General features: G+C 34.0%; 1 protein-coding gene across 4 annotated transcripts in view; it reads left to right on the forward strand.

Annotated features, from left to right (window-relative positions):
• Window positions 1-16,586: 16,586 nt before the first annotated feature.
• The window catches only part of LOC131063228 (mediator of RNA polymerase II transcription subunit 31), an 86,861-nt gene continuing 81,397 nt past the window's right edge, over window positions 16,587-22,050 (forward strand). For 3 of the 4 annotated variants that reach the window (XM_057997027.2, XM_057997030.2, XM_057997031.2), the window contains exon 1: window positions 16,870-17,835. The gene's annotated coding sequence lies outside the window, so the exon portion shown is untranslated. The other variant, XM_057997028.2, reaches the window with a different exon arrangement.

Below are 22,050 nucleotides of genomic sequence, written 5' to 3' on the forward strand. Positions count from 1 at the left end.
GTCATTTTCTTTGTGGTCAACTTCTTGTAATTGTAACATTGAATGCTTCTATAGTCTGCAGCCTTATGACCAAATTTATTGCATTGAAAAAAATAACCATTAAATGATGGGTACATTTGTGCATTCGGTTGACAAACCAGTAGTCTCCTTGTAGTAGATCTTTGATTTTGACTTTTGCTTGCATCTTCAGGTTTCTTTTCTGCTTCAATTTTGACTTCCTTGCCTTTGTCTTTATCATTGTGATTTGAACATTCACCAGTCTGAAATCCTAGTCCATTCTTGTCTAAATGAGCTTGTTGCATGTTAATAAAGTCTTCCAAAAGTTTGCTACTTTCAAGAACTTTACTTTCTGCCTTCAATTTTTTTACATCTTGTTCCAACTTTTCACATTCTTTTGTCTTCAGCCTAATTGATTCTTTTTCAGTTTCTTCTATCTTGTTCTTCTCCTCAATCTTCATCGTCAGATCTTTAACGATTTCATTCGCTTGCTTCAACTAATTATTAACTTCCTTATGTCTTAACTTGAACTTCTGAATTTGTCCTCGTAGCTTCATTACACACTCATTTGCTTCTCTAATATTTTCTTTCAATTCCTCATTCTTTGATTCCACTCTTTCTAGATCTTCAAGAGTTGCCTGTAGTTCTTCATCTAGATGATATTCTTCGGTCATAGACATCGGTGCCATGATTCAACCAACAAGGATCTCTCTCAAGCAATTAATCTATCAAACAAGGGACCAGACTCTGATACCAATTGTTGAATTGGTTGAATGAACCAGAATACTGAGAAGGGGGTTGAATCAACATTACCACACTTTCAAAACTTTTACTTCTATATCAATCTCATCAACATGAAACAAAAAATGTAGAATAAACAAGTAACACAACCGCAAAGTGAACACTGAGTTTAATACGTGGAAAACCCAAACAGGAAAAACCATGGAGAGGGTTAACTCTCAAGATAATATAACTATTTATATGGTGTTTACAAAAAGGGTGGCTCACTGACGGAATGCTCACTGCAATAGATATAAATGAACTGAGAAAAGTTGCATTTCCAAATTCATGAAGTCACTTCCAATATAAGCTTAGCTATCAACTTGCATAAACTTGAAGCAGATCTGATAAAAGATTACTGCAACATTGTCCACAACTACCTGCAGTAGATCCAGTAAAGGATTACTGCAACACTGTGATTGCACTCTGCTAAACCAACTACTTGCAACAGATCTGAGAAAGGATTACTGCAACACCTTTTGCACTCTGACTCTTCTTCACACACCTTCGCTCATATAATGCTCATATTGCATACTACTCACATACTAACTTTGCCACTTACACACTTCTTATTGTGCTGCACATTACAAGCATACTCTATTGAATACCTCTCTCTCTCTCTCTCTCTCTCTCTCTCTCTCTCTCTCTCTCTCTCACTCACACACACACACACACACACACACACACACACACACACACATCTCTTCTTAATTTTCCACACAATGTTGCTTTGATATCCTCACATATTCTATACATATATGCCAATAAGCACATACAAGTGATTTATTATAATAATGCATTGCTCATATCTACACGTTATCCAAAACATGCATTGACCAAAAGTATGATAACCAAGTCGGTCTTCACCAATCTTCTACATGCTTCCTTCACATACTTCATTTACCAAACGTGTGCCCCAATTACCAGAACAAAATAGGGGTGTACCACACCCAAGGATATAGACTCATAAGCACAACAACTCCTAACTTCAAGATACAAATACCATAGATTATGGAACATAACATGATGCAATATAATTAATATAAATTGATACTACTGATATGATTGATATCACCAATACTAGAACTGAATATAATCATGATAAGCAAAACACAAGATTTTGGAGAAGAGGATCTTTAAAAAATGACTCCAGTAGATCATATATGCCTTACTTCTTTATATCACATACATACCCATCTTTACTGATGCTCAACATGCGATACCAAAATTGCTTTTGGTGCCTTAACAACACGCCACATCCGGTCCTAATTGAATCATCGGGTTTGACATTAATGACAACATTCACACAAATCTAACACATCTTATATAACATACCATGACATATTGGAGATATAACTCACATATTCATATAAACACACAAATTGTAGACTCCTGACAATGGAATCAATATGTTTTTGATTAAGTAAAAAGCAGGTTTTAGGGGACCCAAAACCCTATTACAATTCAAAAGATAAGCATTAAAGAGACGAAACAAAACAACTGCTAATTCCAACATAAAAACCAGCAACAAAAAAAAAGACAGCAAGAAGCCAACAAGAAGTTGGCTCCAAACCCAGCATTACAAGTTACTTGAAAACTTTAATAGATTCCTCAGCATTTTGAACCAAGAGCATCATCGCCTTGGCCGCTTCCCTCAGGTTGTTGTTTTCCTCTCTCAGTTGGCTATCTTTCATATTGATCTCCATTCCAGTAGTGTTCTGCCTTGTTCTGCGCTTGGGAGTCTGGTGGGTGGTGTTGGAAGTTGGAATATCATCAATAACAACCAGCTTCTTTTCCTAATTTTTCCTTTCCAGATGATCCACCAAAGCATTCATGTTATGTGACGAGAATTTGAGGACCTGGATACTATGGTTCATGAAGTTTTTTAGAGCCTTCTCGATACGGTCGACCTTGGAGTTGATATTGTCTTTATCCTCTTCAGCATGTTCTTTCGAGGTTCTTATGACATCCTCCAGGTGTTTCAAATCCCCTTTGATCAAATCCTTTTCCAGCCAATCCTCCATCTCAATTTCCTCTTCAACTTCATTGGTTTCCGCCTCATCATTCTTTTTCCCAACGTCCTTAATCAGCTTATTAATCTTGTTGTCCAATTCCCTCTATTTACTTTGCATGTTGGTAATGTTGTCGACAACCCATTTCTGGAAGTTGAAGGTCTCCAGAGCATAGTTACGGGCAGTATTCAGGATGGTGTTCACAGAATCCCTACCCTGTTCCGTGCCCACAGAGTTAGGATTGTCATCCTCCTTAGAATTCAGAGCCACATTCCTACTGTCCGATCCCATAGGGTTAGAGTGAGGGTTTTCAGATTTACCCCCTTCATCCTCTTCATCAATATGTTATCCATTTGGCAATGTACATGATAGACCATGACATATGCCTTTGCAGTCTACACGCTAGCCCACTACTACAACTAAAGGACACTTATTACTATCTATGCATTGTTACACCAAATATTAGTAAATACTAATCTTAGCAAATGACATGTTGTGGACAAATTGACAAGACTTATATGCTCTTATCCATTCATTCTTTATTATAATAATTATAACAAAGGGGTTTTAGATGATTCGCTCTTGTGTTAATAACTCAAGCCTATATGCAAATATTATATTCTCTAAGTATAACAATAGAAGTGCATGCATACTCTAGTTAATTTGATTATAATTATCCACACCCATATAGTTAATTAAGTGATAAATGCAATGTAATGGTTAATTACTTGTGATTGTGATACATATACATAAGGCCCATATGATGCCAACATATAAGATACAACATTTTTGTTTTTATATATGATAAATGTTGGAGTAGTTTTAGGATAATTATATAATTATTTATTAATTAGGTCATTTAATTGTTTTTTCACTTAATCTAAACTTAGGTGCTTTTTTATTATCTAGAGTTTGTTTTTCTAGTTTTAGTTCTAGATGTAGTTGAGCTTAATTTAGCTCATGCTTTGCATTGCTTTAGTTCTCCTAAATTCTGCATTAGGGTTTGCAACTAGAATTTCATTCATCCTGTATAAAGATTAATTCATTCATTGTAATTGTATCTTCAATCATTCTTCGCGAATAATACAAAATTCTTTGATTGTTATAAAGCATACAATCTTTTCTTAATCTCTTTTTTGTGGTAGGTCTTTTGCTTACAAATGATTCTTGGCTCGTGTGGTTGATCATCAACTTCTACATGGTATTGGAGTTTATTTGTCAAGTTCTTGTCCACGTGCTCGAGGGATCCAACCCAAGGTAATTTTTCTATGCACATTGGGCTCAAATGGAGGTTGCCAGAGTATCCATAGCATCAAAACACCCTAAGATCTAATATCATTTCATCAAAATTTGAGCAGTTGAAAAATTGGGTCAAATTAGTTAAGGGCACGAAAATTGAGGCAAAATATGGGGTAGTTGAAAAATCTAGGCACTTTGGCACAAATCGAAGGTCACCATCATGCGTAGGAGGCTTGAGAACCCTAAAAATGCCTATTAATTTGTTGAAATTGGAGATCAAGGAATTCTTTGCAAAAAAATTAAAAGGTTTCCATTTTCGACAAGTTTTCATTTTTGAAAACTTTTTATTTTTGAAAAGTTTCTATTTTGGAAACTTACTTTGGAAATTTGCTATTTCTGGGAGCTTTTCAAGCCTTTCAAACCATAAAAAAGTAGCTGTTGGTTTTTTACCCATAACTTCATCATACTGAGTTGAAATTAGGCAAACGCGATATCATTGAAAAGTTGATTTTGGTGTCAATCTAACTCTACTAGTGGTTTTGTTAGATCCTATTCCTGGTTTCTGCTAGAGGTTCTTGAAGTCAACCTTCAATTTTGCACTTTTGGGGCTATATCTTGCACATCTTGACTCTATTTTTCAACTTTTGCACATCGCTAGAAAGCTCTCAAAGTCCTCTATCTAGATCTACTACTATTCTTTGCACATTGTGCTCTTGGTACATTTTATTTAGATATTTGTGTTTTCACTATCTAGTCAATAACTTGGATGTTTTTGCACTTGAGATGGATCTGTTTGTTGTAATTTGATCCACTTGATGTGCTTTACATGTGCTAAGATTATTGGGTTTGATATTTTTATTTGGAGTTTTTATGTTCATCCTTTTGTTATCAGCTTGACAAAGGGTAATTATGAGTCTCCATGAAAGGGTTTCTTAACACATCTTAGGTGGCTTGACTTTTTTTCCCTATCTCTGTGGACTCATCTCTCAACTAGATTTAGAGGAGAGTCAAATTTCTTGGAGGATCACTAATGACCATGTTGTAGGAGTGATTAGTTCCAGTGGTGATCTTGACACTATGTGTGCTTTGATTGACATTTAATGTCCTCACACACTTAGGACTTGCCTTTGGGAGGATTTTGGAGACCCTCATATCTGTCCATTTCTAGAGGATATTACAACAGATTGTGTCATTCCCCTTGCATGTGCAGATAATATGCCCTATGATAATGGTACTTTTGAGATGCTAGAGTATATCATGAGTCTTTCATGTTTAGATGGATCCGAGGTTTTCTCTCAATCCTCACTCCTCATATTGAGACACCATCTCAGTCATCTTCATCATCTTCTATTATTCCTAATTAGATTGGTATTAGCTCGTGCATAGTGCCTATTGATTTATTTCAGTAGGTTGATTGTTCACTTCTAGTTCCACCTTTGTTGGATGACTTCATACATAATATTGCAGGGCTATTTGTTTAGTCACATATTGCAGATATTGGAGATATACTTGAAGATCTTCACTTCCTCTTTGATGGCAATTTGAGGATTCTTGTCATACCATCTTTAGTACATACATATGTTTTTCATCAGGTATCTTCATAGTTGTTTATATTTGCTTCAATTGATCTGACATATCATAATTGAAACATGTAGATAGTTGAGAAGTCTTCTATGGCACACATCTTGAGATTATTCCTTCCATCCACTTGCTTAGAGTTGCTTTAGCCTTGGCCAATGGATTTGTTTCTTCCTAAGGGGAGAGGTGGTTTGCCACTCTTGGATCATCTTTAGCATTCATCCTTGAGTCTTCATATTCAACATTGGAGCTTCTTCATTATGGGGGAGATATTCATTGTGCTTTTGTGACCGATTTAGTACTTGGGGGGCCACTTGGAGTCCTTCATCTTAGTCACATGTAGTACCTTTTTCATTTCATTGCATCTCTCACTTTTGGAGAGGGGTTTTTTCCCATGTGTTTTTTCCCATTTTCCCCATTTAGAGAGACCTCATTGGTGTTAGTTGCATTGCTTTGTAAATGAGTACCTAATCAAGCCTAGTTGGCAGAACTCATTCTTATATGCATTTTGCATCCATCATTAGCTCTTTAGCTTATCCCTAAGTTAATATTAAGGGGGAGTGTTGGAGTAATTTTAGGATAATTATCTAGTTATTTATTAATTATGTCTTTTAATTGCCTTTTCACTTAAGCTAAACTTGGGTGTTTTTTATTATCTAGAGTTTGTTTTTCTAGTTTTAGATCTAGATGTAGTTGAGCTTAATTTAGCTCATACTTTGCATTTCTTTAGTTCTCCTAATTTTAGCATTAGGGTTTGTACCTAGGGTTTCATTTATCCTTTATAAGTATTCATTCATTGATTGTAATTGTAACTCCAATATTATATCTTCAATAATTTCATGTGCATAATACAAAATTTTCTAGTTGTTACAGATTTGCTTGATCTCATTTGTGTGATAAATGTTTTGCTTGCAAATGATTCCTGGCTCCTATGATTGATCATCAAATTCTACAATCATTGAGTTTTACAAGATTTATCTCATTATCTACTTTCCTCTAATCGATTGCATTATGTGTGTGCAACTAATTGGATGTGATCATACAATTATTAATGTCACTATTTTGTACTTTGTCATGGGAACTATTATATGATATTAGTGTCTAGCTTTAGGGTAGGATACCACCTTAGTTAATGAAATAACTAGCTACTTGTATAATATCATGTTACTTACATATGCAATATCTAGTCATTGATAGGCAACACCATTTGCTTTTTATTGTTATTTTTATTTTATTTTATAGTTGACAAGTAGTTTTTTAAGGTTATTTTGAATGCTTTATGGATGCCACTTTCATGAATATCTTTTTATGCTTGTAGGTTTTTAGGTGGGACACTCGTTACAATTGAACTTGTATCGAATTGACATCTACATCCATATCCATACCCTTTTATGAGTGTTTGGGTATTGCCTTTCATGTTGGTTGGGTATGATTTATTTTGACATTTGCATTATCAATCACTTTCATGCAATTCAATGTGGGAGCATACAATAATTGTGAAAATTATATGTGCTACAAAATTTTCCTTTGTTTTTGATTCATTTTGGCTAGGTTATCCCTCTATGTAATGATAAGTGCTCAACTAGCATGGTTTTAGCCAAGATTTTGCACATAACTTGAGCCTTGTTTATTCACATGTTGCACTCATACCTAGGAACACATTTTATTTTATATTTTTTTTATGTTTTGTTGTCCTGTATCATATTCACACTTGCGATAATAACCCTCAACCTTTTTTAAATTTAAAAATAAAGTTAGGTTGGTTTGTTTTCTCTCCACCTGGTTATGCACTAAATTGATGTGAAAAATATTTCATATTACACCTAGAAAGTTGTGTATAAAGACTAACCCTAATATATTTAGAACTTTTATTATATACATTAAATGAACACCTTAGAACATAAATCACAAAGTCTAAAAAGAATCATGTAGTGATATCAACATTGCACTAGCAATCTAAAGCATATTACATCACTATTTGTTGTCCTTGGTCTTGTTTAAAGTCATTAAGTTGATATTTTATTGAGGTCTGACACGAAGGAGAAACTATCCTTTCCACGTGTAAACTCCCAATCATACAAACTCCACTTTTATGTGAAATTTAGATCAAGAAAATTAAATAAAATCTAAAAGAAAATATCTAAAAATTAATAGAGATCAACTCTACAGGAATAGTTTAAAGCTACACTCATGTGACTATCTTTGTAGTGACAAAAAATGTCATAAAAAAGAATGGACTTTTTTACCACTCATTCTTTATTATAATGATCTCAATAGTGGGGTTTTAGATGCTTCACCCTACTTAAGTTTACATGCACACATATTAGTAACTCCAAGTCTAACAACACTAAAGTGCATGCACAATCTAGTTAATTAGACTACAACTATGTACTCCCACATGGTTAACTAAGTGGTAATTAGGATGTACTAGTTAACTACTTATGGTGGTGACATGTACATAGGACCCATATGGTGACAAAATATCCGATACTACCATTATGTTGTTATACATGATCATTGAGATTTACATGACTTATTTCATATTATATACCCCCTCTAATTAATTGCATTACGTATGTGCAAATAATTGGAGGGGATCATACAATTATTAATGCCTCTTTTGTACTTGTCCACATGGACTCACACATATTTAGTATCTAACATTTGAGTGGGATACCACCTTAGCTACCAAATGCAATATCTAGCTACTTGTATAATATTAAGTTACTTATGTGTCAATATCTAGTTATTGGTACGTAGTGCTATTTAGTTTTTTTTTAATAGTTAGTTAGTAGTTGTTTTATGCTTATTTTGAATCCTTTCTAAAAGCTACTTGTTTGGATATTTTTAATGCTTGTAGGCTTTTAGGTGGGACACTCGTCATGAGTGAACTTATAGAAAAATGTCATCTACATCCATATCCATGTACTCTTTCATGAGTGTCTAGATACTTGCTTTCATTTTGGTTGGTTATGATTTGCCTTGACATGTGCATTTTCACAATAACTTGCATACAATTAAAAGTTGTAGCATAACGTAATTGTGAAAATTATATACATTACAAAATTTTCCTTTGTTTTGACTCACTTTGGCTTAGTTATCCCTCTATGTAATAACGAGTGCTCAAGTGGCATGATTTTAACCAAGAATTGGCACATAAATTAAGCCCTATCTATTCACATGTTGCACTCATTTGTAGGAACACATTTTATTTTATAAATTTTCATATTTTGTTGTCCTAGATCATAGTCACACTTGCAATAATAGCCCTTGACCTTTTAGAAGTTAAATAAAAAAATAGCCATGTGTGTTCTCTCTTCGCTTGGTTGTGCACTAAATTGATGTACAAAACATTTCATTTGACACTTGGGAAGTTGTGCATAAAGGATATTCCTAATATATTCAAAACATCCAATGAATACACTAAATGAAGAGCTAAGAACATAAACCACAAAGCTTGAAAAGAATCATTTGTTAGAATATTATCATTGATGTCATTGATGTTTTGGGATATGACAACATTGGTTTGGCTCATTCTGACATAAGCTTCACACGTAACTCAATCTGGTACAAGCTTCACAAGGTCCGACACAATTACTAGTCCGAAAATCAATAAGGCTTCCAGATCATGGTGTATATCTCTCCTGATGTCTACATTCGAACATTCTGGTGTTGATGCATTATTACAACTTTGTTATGGGTTCGGTAATGAGGTATTTTATTTGCTCGGTTAATGTAGTATGACGTTTTTGGTCCTGTCCTCTTTGAAGATCATCGACATGTTAGATGTTTTGTATTTCAAGTAATGGAGGAAGTCTTTTTGTATTATGGCCGACTTCTTCAATATAATATAATCATTATAATGTAGCGTGAAAGGATTTTTGGAGCTTATCTTTTACTCTGAATTAAAGTTGGCTTCGTAAAGACCTATTTGGTATATAATGCAGTTAGCTAGCAATTTTTAGATGGATGATCTTTTTGATCGTATGGTATGGTGTATAGTATGTACGATCAAACAGTGAAAGTGAAAGTGATATGTGCAACGATTGTAATATAAAATATGCACTCCATTGGAACTGTAACTCATGCATGTGACAGATGCAATCATAACAGTTCAATTTTGTAATATTGGTTGTAAGCCTTTTTTTGACAATGAGCCGTCTTTTTCTGGACAATAAGCCACCTATTTTTGTATTACTGTAACTGGTTACATATTACTGAGAGTTAACCCTCTTCGTGGTTTTTCCTATCTTGGGTTTTCCACGTATAAATCTTTGTGTTATGTGGTGTACTCTTTTTGTCTGCTATCTTGTTATTTCTTTAGCTAAGTAATGTTATGTGGTTGGATGTTTAAAAGTTTTAATAAGTTCAAAGGAATATTGATTCACCCCTCCCCTCTCAGTATTCCAGATGTTCAACATCATTTAGTGATATCAACATTGCATTAGCATTCTAGGGCATGTTACATCTTTTTGTTGTTGTCCTTGGTCTTCTTTAAAGTTGTTAACTTAACATTCTTATTGAGGTAGGGCACAAAGGAGAAACTATCCTTTCCATGTATGAACTCCCAAGCACACAAACTCTATTTTTATGTGAAGTTTAGATTGAGAATTTTGAAAAACTAAAAGAAAACATCTAAAAAACAATAGAGATCAACTCTAGGAGAATAGTTTAGAGCCACATCCATTGGGCTATCTTTGTAGTAACAAAAGAGGCCTTGACAAAATAATGAAAATTTTACCATTGATACTTTATTTTTAATGATTATAATAGCAGGGTTTTAGATTCTTCACCCTAACATGGATAACTCAAGTTTACATGGACACATTTTAGTAACTCCAAGTCTAACAATAATTAAGTGCATGCATAAGATAGTTAATTATACCATGACTATGTTGGCATTTCAATAGAAGGAGATTGTTGATATTCATTAAGGATATTGAGAAGGTTGTTGAAGATTATTTGATATAACTGAAAAGGGATGATAACTATCTTTATAACATTATTTTGTCATTGATGTCAAGAAATTGATTTTCTGATTCAGTATGATGTTGCCATATCTTAAGAAGATTGATTTGAAGAGAATTAAGATGTCGGTAAAAGACACAGAAAGAATGTGATAAGAAAGGGGAGAAATAAGTTATTCAATGGGAAACTATTACCGAGTTAGACAATGATGAGATCATGATGTTTAGATTGTTTTGATATCCTACATATGTTGTTGATTGTAAGGTTAATACTATACTATGTCACCGAGCAAGGAACCTAGTCGGTAAACCCTAAGGAACCTAGTCGGTAAACCCTAAGGTTATCAATATCGGTTAATGAAGGCAGAATGTCTACCGAGTAAAGTTTAGTATTTACCGAGTTATGACAGATCACATTGGATGGATAAAAGCATTATTTAATGAAAGACAATGATGAGCTGGAGATGTATAATGATTGGTATGCCGTGCATGAAGTTTGTTAAGGATCTATGGCAATGGAAGATCGGCATGAAGATCTACAACACAGATTGAACCGCAATAACCTTGTGCAAGTTCCAAGAAAGGAATGCAAGTCCCTAGGCGAGGTAAAACGTTTTCAGATTGAAGGATGCATTGAACCTAGTCAAGATTGATGATCTGATGGCTAAGATTGATCATGGGAAATGTGATCAAGGAGATTCAATGGTTAGCAAATTGTTTATAAATAAGGAATTGTAGATAAACAATGTATGCAGGCAAGTGTAAGCACAGGGATGCTACATAGTGATTACCGAGCACAAAATCTTGAAGACCTGTTTGAATAATAGAGTAGGGAGCCCAGCAGAGGGACAAGATAAGTCCTATGACTAGATTGTTTTGAGCAAAATAGAATCTACTTTAGCATTTTAGATATGAAGTTGCAGATATATTTTTATTACTGTTATTTTGCAAGTGATAGGAAATCTCTTAACCGAGTGGACTTAACAGTCTTATTTGTAAATCCTCTAGAAAGGTGACATTCTAAATGAGTGTTTGAAATCCTTTGACAAGGTCACTTCTAACAAAGTGAAGATCCTAACAGATATGAGGGAAATCCCTTAACCGAGTCACATCTAGCAATGTGTTTGTAATCTTTAACAGGATTTTCTTTTAACCGAGCATGCTCTAGAAGAGTATATTTCTTAGTGGGTCTGAAATCCCACGACGATTTTTCCCTATTTGGGTTTCCAAGTTAAATCTGGTGTTATATGTGTTATGATGATTATGTGTTTATGAGTTTGCATGTTTAGCAGTTTTTGGTTATATTGCTGAAGTATAAGTTACCGAGGTTGAATCTGTTGATTTTATGGAAGATTAAGTTTGTATGATTCACCCCCCCCCCCCCCCACATCTCATCTTGTTAGCTATTGGCATCAAAAATTTACAGACTATACACACCCACATGGTTAAATAAGTGATAGTTGTGATGTACTAGTTAACTACTTATGATGGCAACATACACATAAGGCCCACATGGTGCCAACATACAAAATACCACCTTTATGTTACTATACATGATAGTTGAAATTTACAGGATTTATCTCATATTGTATTCCCCTCTGATTAATTGCATTATGTGTGTGCAGCTATCTGGAGGGGATCATACAATTATTAATGCCTATTTGTACTCAGTCATAGGGACTCACATATGCATTTAGTATCTAGATTTTGAGTGGGATACCACCTTAGCTACTTATACAATATCGAGTTAGTTGCATATCAATATCTAGTTATTAGGAGCTAGTGCCATTTACTTTTTTTATATAGTTAGTTGTTTTTTATGCTTATTTTGAATTCATTCTAGATGTTGCTTGTTTAGATATTTTTTTATTCTTGTGGGTTTTGGGGTGGGACACTCATCACACATGAACTTATACCAAAATTACATCTAAATCCATATCCATGCACCCTTTTTTGCATGTCTGGATACTTACGTTCATGTTGGCTAGGTATGATTTACTTTAACATGCATTCTCATGGTCACTTGCATGCAAGTCAAAGTGGGAGTAGAATGCAGTCATGATTTATTTTTTGATCGATAAAAATAGTATTTTTATTCATATAAAGAAGAAGTATACATATAGTTCTTCAATTCATACTAGAGCCAAACCTTAATTCACCATATCGAGTACAACACTAATACTGTATAATTACAACCTACATACAAAATTGCAGAGGCAACCTGCCTTTCAAACCCTAACCAGTACTCAACATCCATATTATCACCATTATATCCATCAACATTACATTTTTGTAAATTAATACCTTATACAAAACTTGAATTTATACATTTTATAGTATAAACCCTAGACATTGTACAACAGCCATTGTTCGTTTTAAACTTCAAAACTTTAAAACTTCCATTGGATTTTTGAACAAAACAAAAAAAATAGAAAACCAATATTCATTCTTTTATTCATGGTTTTGAGGGGGTTGTTTAGCTAGTAATCACTTAGAACAAATTTTGGCCCTATGTTGCCCTTCTGCACCTCCTCAACCATGGCCTCGTTTTGCTCCATTTCTTTCTCCCTCAAGAAGTATTTCAAAGCTTTCCAGCCTATGTATGGCCCAATTTGATGCTCGTCCTTATCCAATGTAGCACTCCAACATATAAATGGATGCATAGGTGGTCCAAGCTCCTTGTCTTGTATCCAATTCCCATCACATGCTAGAAATCAACTCTATGTTTCACCTTCGCCACCAATGACTTCATACCATACAACCATTCTTTCTTTACGTATTCTTGCATCACTTAGTCCACCTCTTCTTTCTTTCCAAGTTCCAGACCCCACACCATTACCTTTGAAACAATATTGGGAAAATGTCTAGGATTTGCAAAAAAATGGGAATTTCATACTTGAACAAGCTTCACATTCCTTTCTTTGTCACCTTCCCAAGAAAGGAAAATTGTTATTTGGTGGTGATGAGGGTGAAATTTGCTTCCATATTGCTCAAACCCTCGCCACTCATCCTTTTGTATAGCTCGCCTGTCACCACACCATCACACAATGCAACAAAATTGCCACCTCTGTAACTCTTTTATAACTCCACCAACCTGTCACATTAATATCCCATCACTTTCCATAATGGAACTTGTAGATGGTGGTGCATATACTGGCTCAACGATTCAGTCGAGCATTTAAAAAATCCTCCCAAATCTCACTCAATTGCTCATCATTTAATGATACTAAATATTTGGATAATCTATTCGCTATAGAATTACCACCCCTCAAAACATGTGAAATTTTAAAATCCTTATAAGAATTTAAATAATTTTTTATTGCTTTAATATATTTATGAAGTCTCCATGACAAGGCCTCTCCATTAATCACCACATTGATTATTATTAAAGAATCCCCTTCCAAGTGCAATTGAGAAATTTCTAATTTTTTGTCCATTCTTACTCCCAAAAAGGCAATCCATGCCTCCACCTCATTCTTCGTTCCCTCCAACAACTTCTTTGTCCCTAAAGCTATAATACTTCTAGTCCAATCTCTCACTACAAAGCCAACCCTGGAAGGGACAAGGTTACCCTTTGACGCTTTGTCAAAATTAACTTTGATCCATCCATCCTCAAGCTTACTCCATTCAACATCTAAATTTCCCTCTGAAGTCAGATCAACCTGAGCTAGCCCATTAACATGCCAGATTATCCCTCCATGTAATGACAAAGACTCATCTGGCATGATTTTAACCAGGAGTTGACACATAAATTTTAAGCCTTATCTATTCCCATTTTGCACTCATTCTTAGGAACACGTTATGTTTTATAAATATTCCCATTTTGTTTTCCTAGATCACATTAACAATCATAGTAACCCTTGACCTTTTAAAACTCAAATTCAAAGTTAGTTTTTTTAATTTTTATGCCACTTGGTTATGTGTTAAATTGATGTATAAAACATATCATTTGACACTTGGGAAGTTTTATAAAAGGACTAACTATAATATATTTAGAATATTTGTTGAATACACTAAATGAACACCTTTTAACACATATGGCAAAACCTAAAAAAATCATGTAGTGATATCAACATTGCATCAACATTCTAGGGCATATCATATTACTCTTTGTTGTGTTCTTCCTCAAAGTTGTTAACTTAACTTTCTTAATGAGGTTTGACATAATGAAAAAACTATCCTTGCTATGTGCAAACTCCTAAGCACATAAACTATTTTTATTTTTTTCTTAAGCACATAAACTATTTATTTATTTATTTCAGCAAATCTTTGGATTTTTAGCCTAGCCCAAGTCCAGGAGAGGTCACAAAGGGGACCTCCTCCCCATCAACACATTCAATTAAGAATCCACTTATTCAACTCAAATCAACTTAGAAGCCATAATGGAAGTCTAAGAGCCACCACTTGGAAATCCAACACTAGATGTCACTTTGAGGATTCAAATATGGATCTCCATCTTGAGAACCTTATGGCCTTTGCCATTACAACACAAGCCCATTGACCCTAAGCACATGAACTATTTTTTTAATATGAAGTTCAGATCGAGAACATTCAGAAGAGCTAGAAGAAAACATCTAGAAATTAATAAAGATCAACTCTATTAGCCTAGTTTAGATATATACTTGTTAGACTATCTTTGTAGTTGCAAAAAAGACTTTAGCAAAAGAACGAAAATTTTACAAGTTTTGATAAGTTTGATTGATATATCCTAATATTTTACAACTCTAACAAATCACTTTTGAATACCTAATAGAATCATTTTCCTCATGAAACCATTAATTAAATATTTATATCTATTTTTCACATTAATTTTAACTATTCAAAAATCTTATTCTATATTTACTAACCATGATTAATTCATTTATCCTAAACTTTTTTATGTAAAGAAATAGTTTTTTTTTTCCACTGATAATAATATTTTTTCCTTTCTTTCTTTTTACACTAAGTTCTGATTTCCCTCCACGAGCTTTAAATGCAGTAGTCCTGTTACCATTTGGAACATATTCAAACTAGCAATTGCACCTTGGTGTGCAATGGGTATGCCAAAAAAGTGCATAAAGTCAATTAAGAAATTGTTTGTTCTATATTTGTATACATTTAGGCAATACATGGAGTCAACTGGTAGGTTATTTGGGCAATACATATTGTTTATTTTATAGAAATTGAAAAAAAATATCGCATAACACAAGACATTGAAGCAAAATAATTTTATAGACTAAAAAAAAATCCTTTTTAATGTAAGAATGACTTATTCATTAGAAATAATTTGAAAATATTAAATTTTTATTTTCAATATTGAAATTGTTAATGCTTTGAGATAATGTTTTACATGCATATATAGTTAATATATATACTTAAAAGAGAAAAAATAGCGTGTTATCAAGTTAATTAATAAAAAATAATTAAATTAAATAATAAAGTTGTATAAAGTAATATTAGAATAAGCAAATATTGATTATTTTTAAAATCATAGTATACTAAGTAACATACCACAATGTTACTATCAATTTACAATACATTCAATAATGAAATAAGTTGATAAAATAGTGTTTTCAAATTTTCATATTTATTAAATAAATTATAAATTGTAGATTCTATTGTTTTGTCTATCTCTCTATTACATATTATAAAAATTTGACATTATGTATATTGTTGTGAAAAATATTGACTATTTGTTATTCATTTATCGTTCAAATTATATTATATAAACGTAATTTATATTATAGTTGTAAATATAATTATAACATATTTTAATTAACATATTAATATTGTAAAAATGTATATAAAAAACAAAACACAAGCAAAAAAGTTACCAAATAAATGTTCTTCTTATCAATATTTTAAAAATAAATATTATGTCACTAAACAACATGTATTTTCTTGATTAAAATATTAAGATACAAATTTTAATTAAAAAAAATCACATTTACTTATGAGGCTGACTCTTTTGACTCTATTGTTTCTGTAGTATCAATAGTAGTTCCAGATCCTCAACCAAATAGCCATCAAATCCCAACTTTTAGTCAGGTGGAAAAAAACTATGCTTGTGAATGAAGTGAGTTATGCGTTTGTGGGTACAACCGCTTACTAGGGATTCGATTCTTCCTATTCGATTTCTCTCTAACCCAACTTTCTAACTTCTCCAATTGCTAGTCCCTTTAATCGATTTATCAATTCAAAAATTGAGTGGGGTGCCTGTATATATATAGGGTGATCTGATCCAGCTATAATGCGGTAGGGATGATCTTGTTAGTGCTATTTCTGGTGCACCAATATGGAATGACTCTCTCGTAAGTCTCATGAAAAACACCTCTATTTCAATCTTCATTCCTCATTAGAAATCTACTTGTTAATTTGTATAATATTGCCCTATTGATATTTCGCAACCCCAAACAAAAATGTGGAGCTAGTTGAACTGCAAAGTTATAATCTCGAGGAAAATGTGGGCAGTGGTGAAAAAACATTGCATTCATCGTGGAGTGAAAAAATCGTTGGACGTATTGCAATTGTCTTGCAATGTTTGTCCACGCATGTGGGCCATTGATTGCACAAGTAAGGGAATAAAAACGCCTGCAATCTCTGCAAAGTTGTCAGAGCAAACAGATTTATGTACATTGAATGAAAACTTTGTATTCATTCATTCATCTCGTAAGTTCTTCACACTAGCCATATAGACATGAAAGAGAAAAAATTCAATAAACAAAAAAGCTTGAATCATCTTACATTCATTTTAGCAAGTACCATTGATATTTAAAATCAGCCTATCCATTTATTCATATAAGAGACTTTTAAAATAACCCCTATTTTATATAAGAAACACCTTCCACCTAATAACAACCTCCATACATAAAATATAAGCCGTCGGTCATATCCTTTAAAAGCCTAGAAAAGCAAAACAAACACCCAATTTCAATTCTGGCGCAAAAATCACGCGAGGGATTCCGAAACAAGGAAGGCCATGATCAAGAAAATTTCGAAGGAATATTGATTTGTACAGCATTCTACCGTAGGGGTGGAACTCGCAGATTAAGTTTTTTACAACTGCAGAAGACTATCGCTTTAGGGATTAGCGAGGGTTTGAGATTCCGTGGAGTTGGAAAAAGATGAGCAGAAGTTTGGGGATTCCGGTGAAGCCGCTTCACGAGGCAGCAGGTCACCTTGTGACGGTGGAGCTGAAGAGTGGCGAGCTTTACAGAGGCAACATGATTGAATGCAAAGATAACTAGAATTGTCAACTCGAGGGCATTACTTACTCTGCCAAGGTACGCACACTCATTCCTTTTTATCTCTTGTTCCTTCTTATCCTCCTCATTACATGGCTTTATTTTACCCATTTTGCCTTATCTTTTCTTAGTCCTTATATTTAAGTATGGGATTGTTTAGGGCTTATATAAGTATGCACATTCCAGACCTTTCAGGTTTGTATTTTCAAAAAATTATTATGCTTGGGTGAAGTAGTAATGTTTTCACTGCGGGTGGTTGTAGAATGTAAGATTTGGTCAGTAGGTTGAGCCTCAGGCAATTAAAATTTTGATAACGATTTGTCTATTTTTCATAAGTATAATATCTTCACCCTCTGGCTTAGATGTCAGCACCCAAGGATTTGTACATTTTATCATGTAACATGTTTCATTGGGACTTGGATTTGGGTATCTACTATGAAAGCCCCAGTGATCTTCACTTCAGCTCATGCCTGTCAAAAAACGACGATCCTATTAGAAGCTTTGTTTGGCTTTACATATTAATTGGTGGGCTGTTCCGCTCATCAAGGATAGCAGCTATATTCCTACCATTGTTTACGGAGCAACTGGTTGGCTGAATAGTTTTGTCCTTCCTGCCAGTCTCTGTATCTGTATCAGATAATACATGCGTTACCACATCATGGTCTGATAGTGTAGTGAGGTAAGACATCTTCGTGTATCATTGTTTGTGCTAGCTTTTCTAAATTTTGGAAAAGATATAGCATGACAGAATAGGCCACAAATATAAAGCTTGTATGAGAACTCTACAAAACAATGATGTGATCAATTAAATGTTACATGCACTCATTCTGTGAAATCCACACTTTCTTCTGTGTTTAAATTATAGCCACTACCTTGAGATATGCAATCCTTGTACTCGGAAATAGGGCTCAGGAGTATGTTGATATAATGGCTGTATTAAATTTAAATAGCGTCATTAGCAGATCTTGGTATGGGGTAACCCACACCATTTTTAAGAATGATATGGGGTCAATCAATTCTGAAGACTTAGTTCAATGGCTTTGAAATATTGAGAAAGTAGCATTTTAGTCCACTGTAGCTGCACTAAACTGGTTGGTTCATGTACTTTCACTTGAATTTTTCATAAAACAAGTTTGCCATTTTATGTCATTTCCGTTACTCATATATAAGTTATGTTACTGTTTTGTCAAGAAAATCCCTTGAATCTGGGTCCGATTTGTATTAGAATATTTAATTATATTTTAGTCACCTATATTTAGTTCCTTGTTTAATGGTCATTTAGCTTTTAAGCTTTATTTAGCATTTAGCCTTTTCTTTTTAGTTAATTAGCTTTTAAGCTTTATTTAGCGTTTAGCTTTTTGGTAGTTCACTTTAAACGACTTGTTCTTAATTTAGAACGTTGTCTTGTAATCTGTATGTATACGCTTGTATATTGTTGAATACGTTACCTGATTATCGAATCATTCATTCAATTTATTTTTCATGGTATCGGAGTGGTTCGATGGGATTCTTTAAAGTTTGGCGAATTTTTTAATAAAAATTCATGGCCTTCTTTCTGAAATATTTTCCATATTTTTTTTAATTGTTTATTTTATAAAAAAACGATTTTGCTTTTTTGAAGGCTTTTTGAGGGTTTCGAGGGTTTTTGGTTCGTGGGCGAATTTCTTTGTACTGGGCAGCAGTTCATGTTTTTTTTAGGGTTCTAGAGATTTTTGGGCCTGCAACTTCGAGGTTTTTTTTTGCAAATTGAAAATTTACCTAGGGTTTCTGCAATTTTCAACTAGGGTTTTGACCCTTCAGTTCAAGTCAAAATTTTGTTCTGATTGGAGATTATTGGTGGGTTTTTTGAGAGCTCAACTGGGTTGTTGTCAAATTTTTCTGGGTGCATCGTTTTTTGTGTCTCAATTTTTGAGCCGTCGTCGGATCTGCATTTTGATTTCAGATTCTTGGTGGGTTTTTTGAGAGTTTTTCTAGGTTGGTCTCAGATTTTTTGGGTGCCTCGAATTTTGTGCCAGCGAATTTGCCTTGGAATTTAAAAACAGGCAGCGATTTCTGCTAATTTTGTGGACATCCGAAATTTTGGTGTCTTCTGGGTGCTGTTTATGTTGTACATCCGACCTAGGGTTTCTGCCCCTATTTTTTTTTGCGAATCGTCAATATTTTTTTGTTTTTTACAAAAAAATCAAAGGTATTTTTTTATTTTCTGCAAATTATTAATTTTTTTGATTATTTTTAGGAAAAATTTCAAGTTTTAAGTTTGCAGAAAATTTTAATTTCTGGGTTTCTTCCAAACCTCAAAATTCACGCCTTGGAATTTGTGCTAGAATTCTCCTCCAGGGCTTCAGATTTTTTGTGCAGCTACTTCTATTCTGATTTTTGAATTAGATTCTTTTGTCTCATGCTTTCACTAGGTTGACTTCGTTCAACCTCCATTTTCGTGATGGCATCTTTGACCAACATCATGTTGGAACACAGTCAAAAGTTCAACAAGTGCCACAACACCTGGAAATAGTGCATGTTCACGATATCTGAATATCGTTGCCTTGGTCAGATTGATTTAGGCCAGACCTCGTCCTACAGGTCCCAAGGTTTTCACATTTTTTTTCCTCATAAATTGTTCGTAGGGTTTAGAATTTTTTCCTTAAAAATTATTATCTGTCATCTGCAAAGTTTGCGTGGGTTTTCTGATTTTTCGCCATAAAAAATCATGGGAGGGTTTTGCTTGATTTTTTTCTCAAAAATTAGGGTTTTACCACGTGATGTCTGGTATTTTACCATGTGATGTTGTCTGGTGTTTTTCTGCATGATGTCTGATGTTTTACTGCGTGATGTTTGGTGTCTTACCACGTGGTGTTTTGGGTCTTGCCATGCAAAGTGTCAGGGTTTTGTTTGATTTTTTCCACAAAAATCGTTTCAAGGGTTTTTACCATTTTTTTCCACAAAAATGATGATTTGTATCTTCAGTTTTGGAGGGTTTGCCGATTTTTCCTCAAAATCATGGTTTCAAGTTTCAGTTTGGTTACACAACGTCAAGTTGGATGGATTTTGGTATTCTTGGTCATTAACATTTTTCAGATCCAGGGAGGGTCTCCACCACAACAGAGTGTTCTTTTCATTTGTGATCAAAAGACCTGCAGTGTCTTCTGTAGAGTAGTTAGTAGATAGAATGACCATTAAGGGAGGGTATTAGAATATTTAATTATATTTTAGTCACCTATATTTAGTTCCTTGTTTAATGATCATTTAGCTTTTTAGTTAATTAGCTTTTAAGCTTTATTTAGCGTTTAGCTTTTTGGTAGTTCACTTTAAACGACTTGTTCTTAATTTAGAACGTCGTCTTGTAATCTCTATGTATATGCTTGTATATTGTTGAATACATTATCCGATTATTGAATCATTCATTCAATTTATTTTTCAGTTTGTTCCCAGTTCTGATGACTGTGGTCTGGTCTGCTGTGGGTATAGACAGGATGAGGCCTGGGAAAGACCACAGAGAACTCCGAGCGTTTTAATTTAATTTTTTCTCTGTCTAAATGCCCATGTCATCTATGTCTGGAGCAGGGCTTTGTCCAAATCAAGGATCCCAGACTTGACTGGGAATAGCGATATGTAAACACAAACAACTGTCAACTTAACCGCATTTCCACAACAATGGCAATCGCAAGCTGGTGTCTCGAAAATACAAACAGAATTGAGTATATACATGCAAAAAGAGCAGAAAAACCATAGGCCATGATCAACTCCATGACTGCATACACAAAGAGAAGAGTGGATAAACTCTGCTGCATACACCTAATGACTCAAACTTAAGTGCCTTGTTAAAGCTGCCAAAATTTAGGCCCACTGCCATCTTGGTTCTCAACGATTATCTTTGCTGGTGCTGTTTTAATTGTTATTGCTGCCACAGTTATCATAATACAGCTGTTGAGAGGTTTTATGGCTCGTCAATTTACAACAACTATCATAGTATATAACCTGCTGCATTTCTTAATAAAAAGCAATTATTACTCACTACACATTATCAAAAACAATGCATATTTTACTTTTCAGTGCCCTTTAAGTGTCTACAAATAGATGGTGACAACTTTTAATATTGGAGTCCATATGATCTCATAATTCTTTTATGATTGTTTTCAGTTTTGTTTATTATACATTCATTATTTAGCCATCTAACTTAATTCACACACGCACACACATGCGCGCGCACGCCCACACATGCGCGCGCACGCCCACACACGCCCACACACACACACG

Source organism: Cryptomeria japonica, chromosome 1 (genome assembly GCF_030272615.1).
Source record: "Cryptomeria japonica chromosome 1, Sugi_1.0, whole genome shotgun sequence".
In the NCBI taxonomy this organism is placed as follows: Eukaryota; Viridiplantae; Streptophyta; class Pinopsida; order Cupressales; family Cupressaceae; genus Cryptomeria; species Cryptomeria japonica.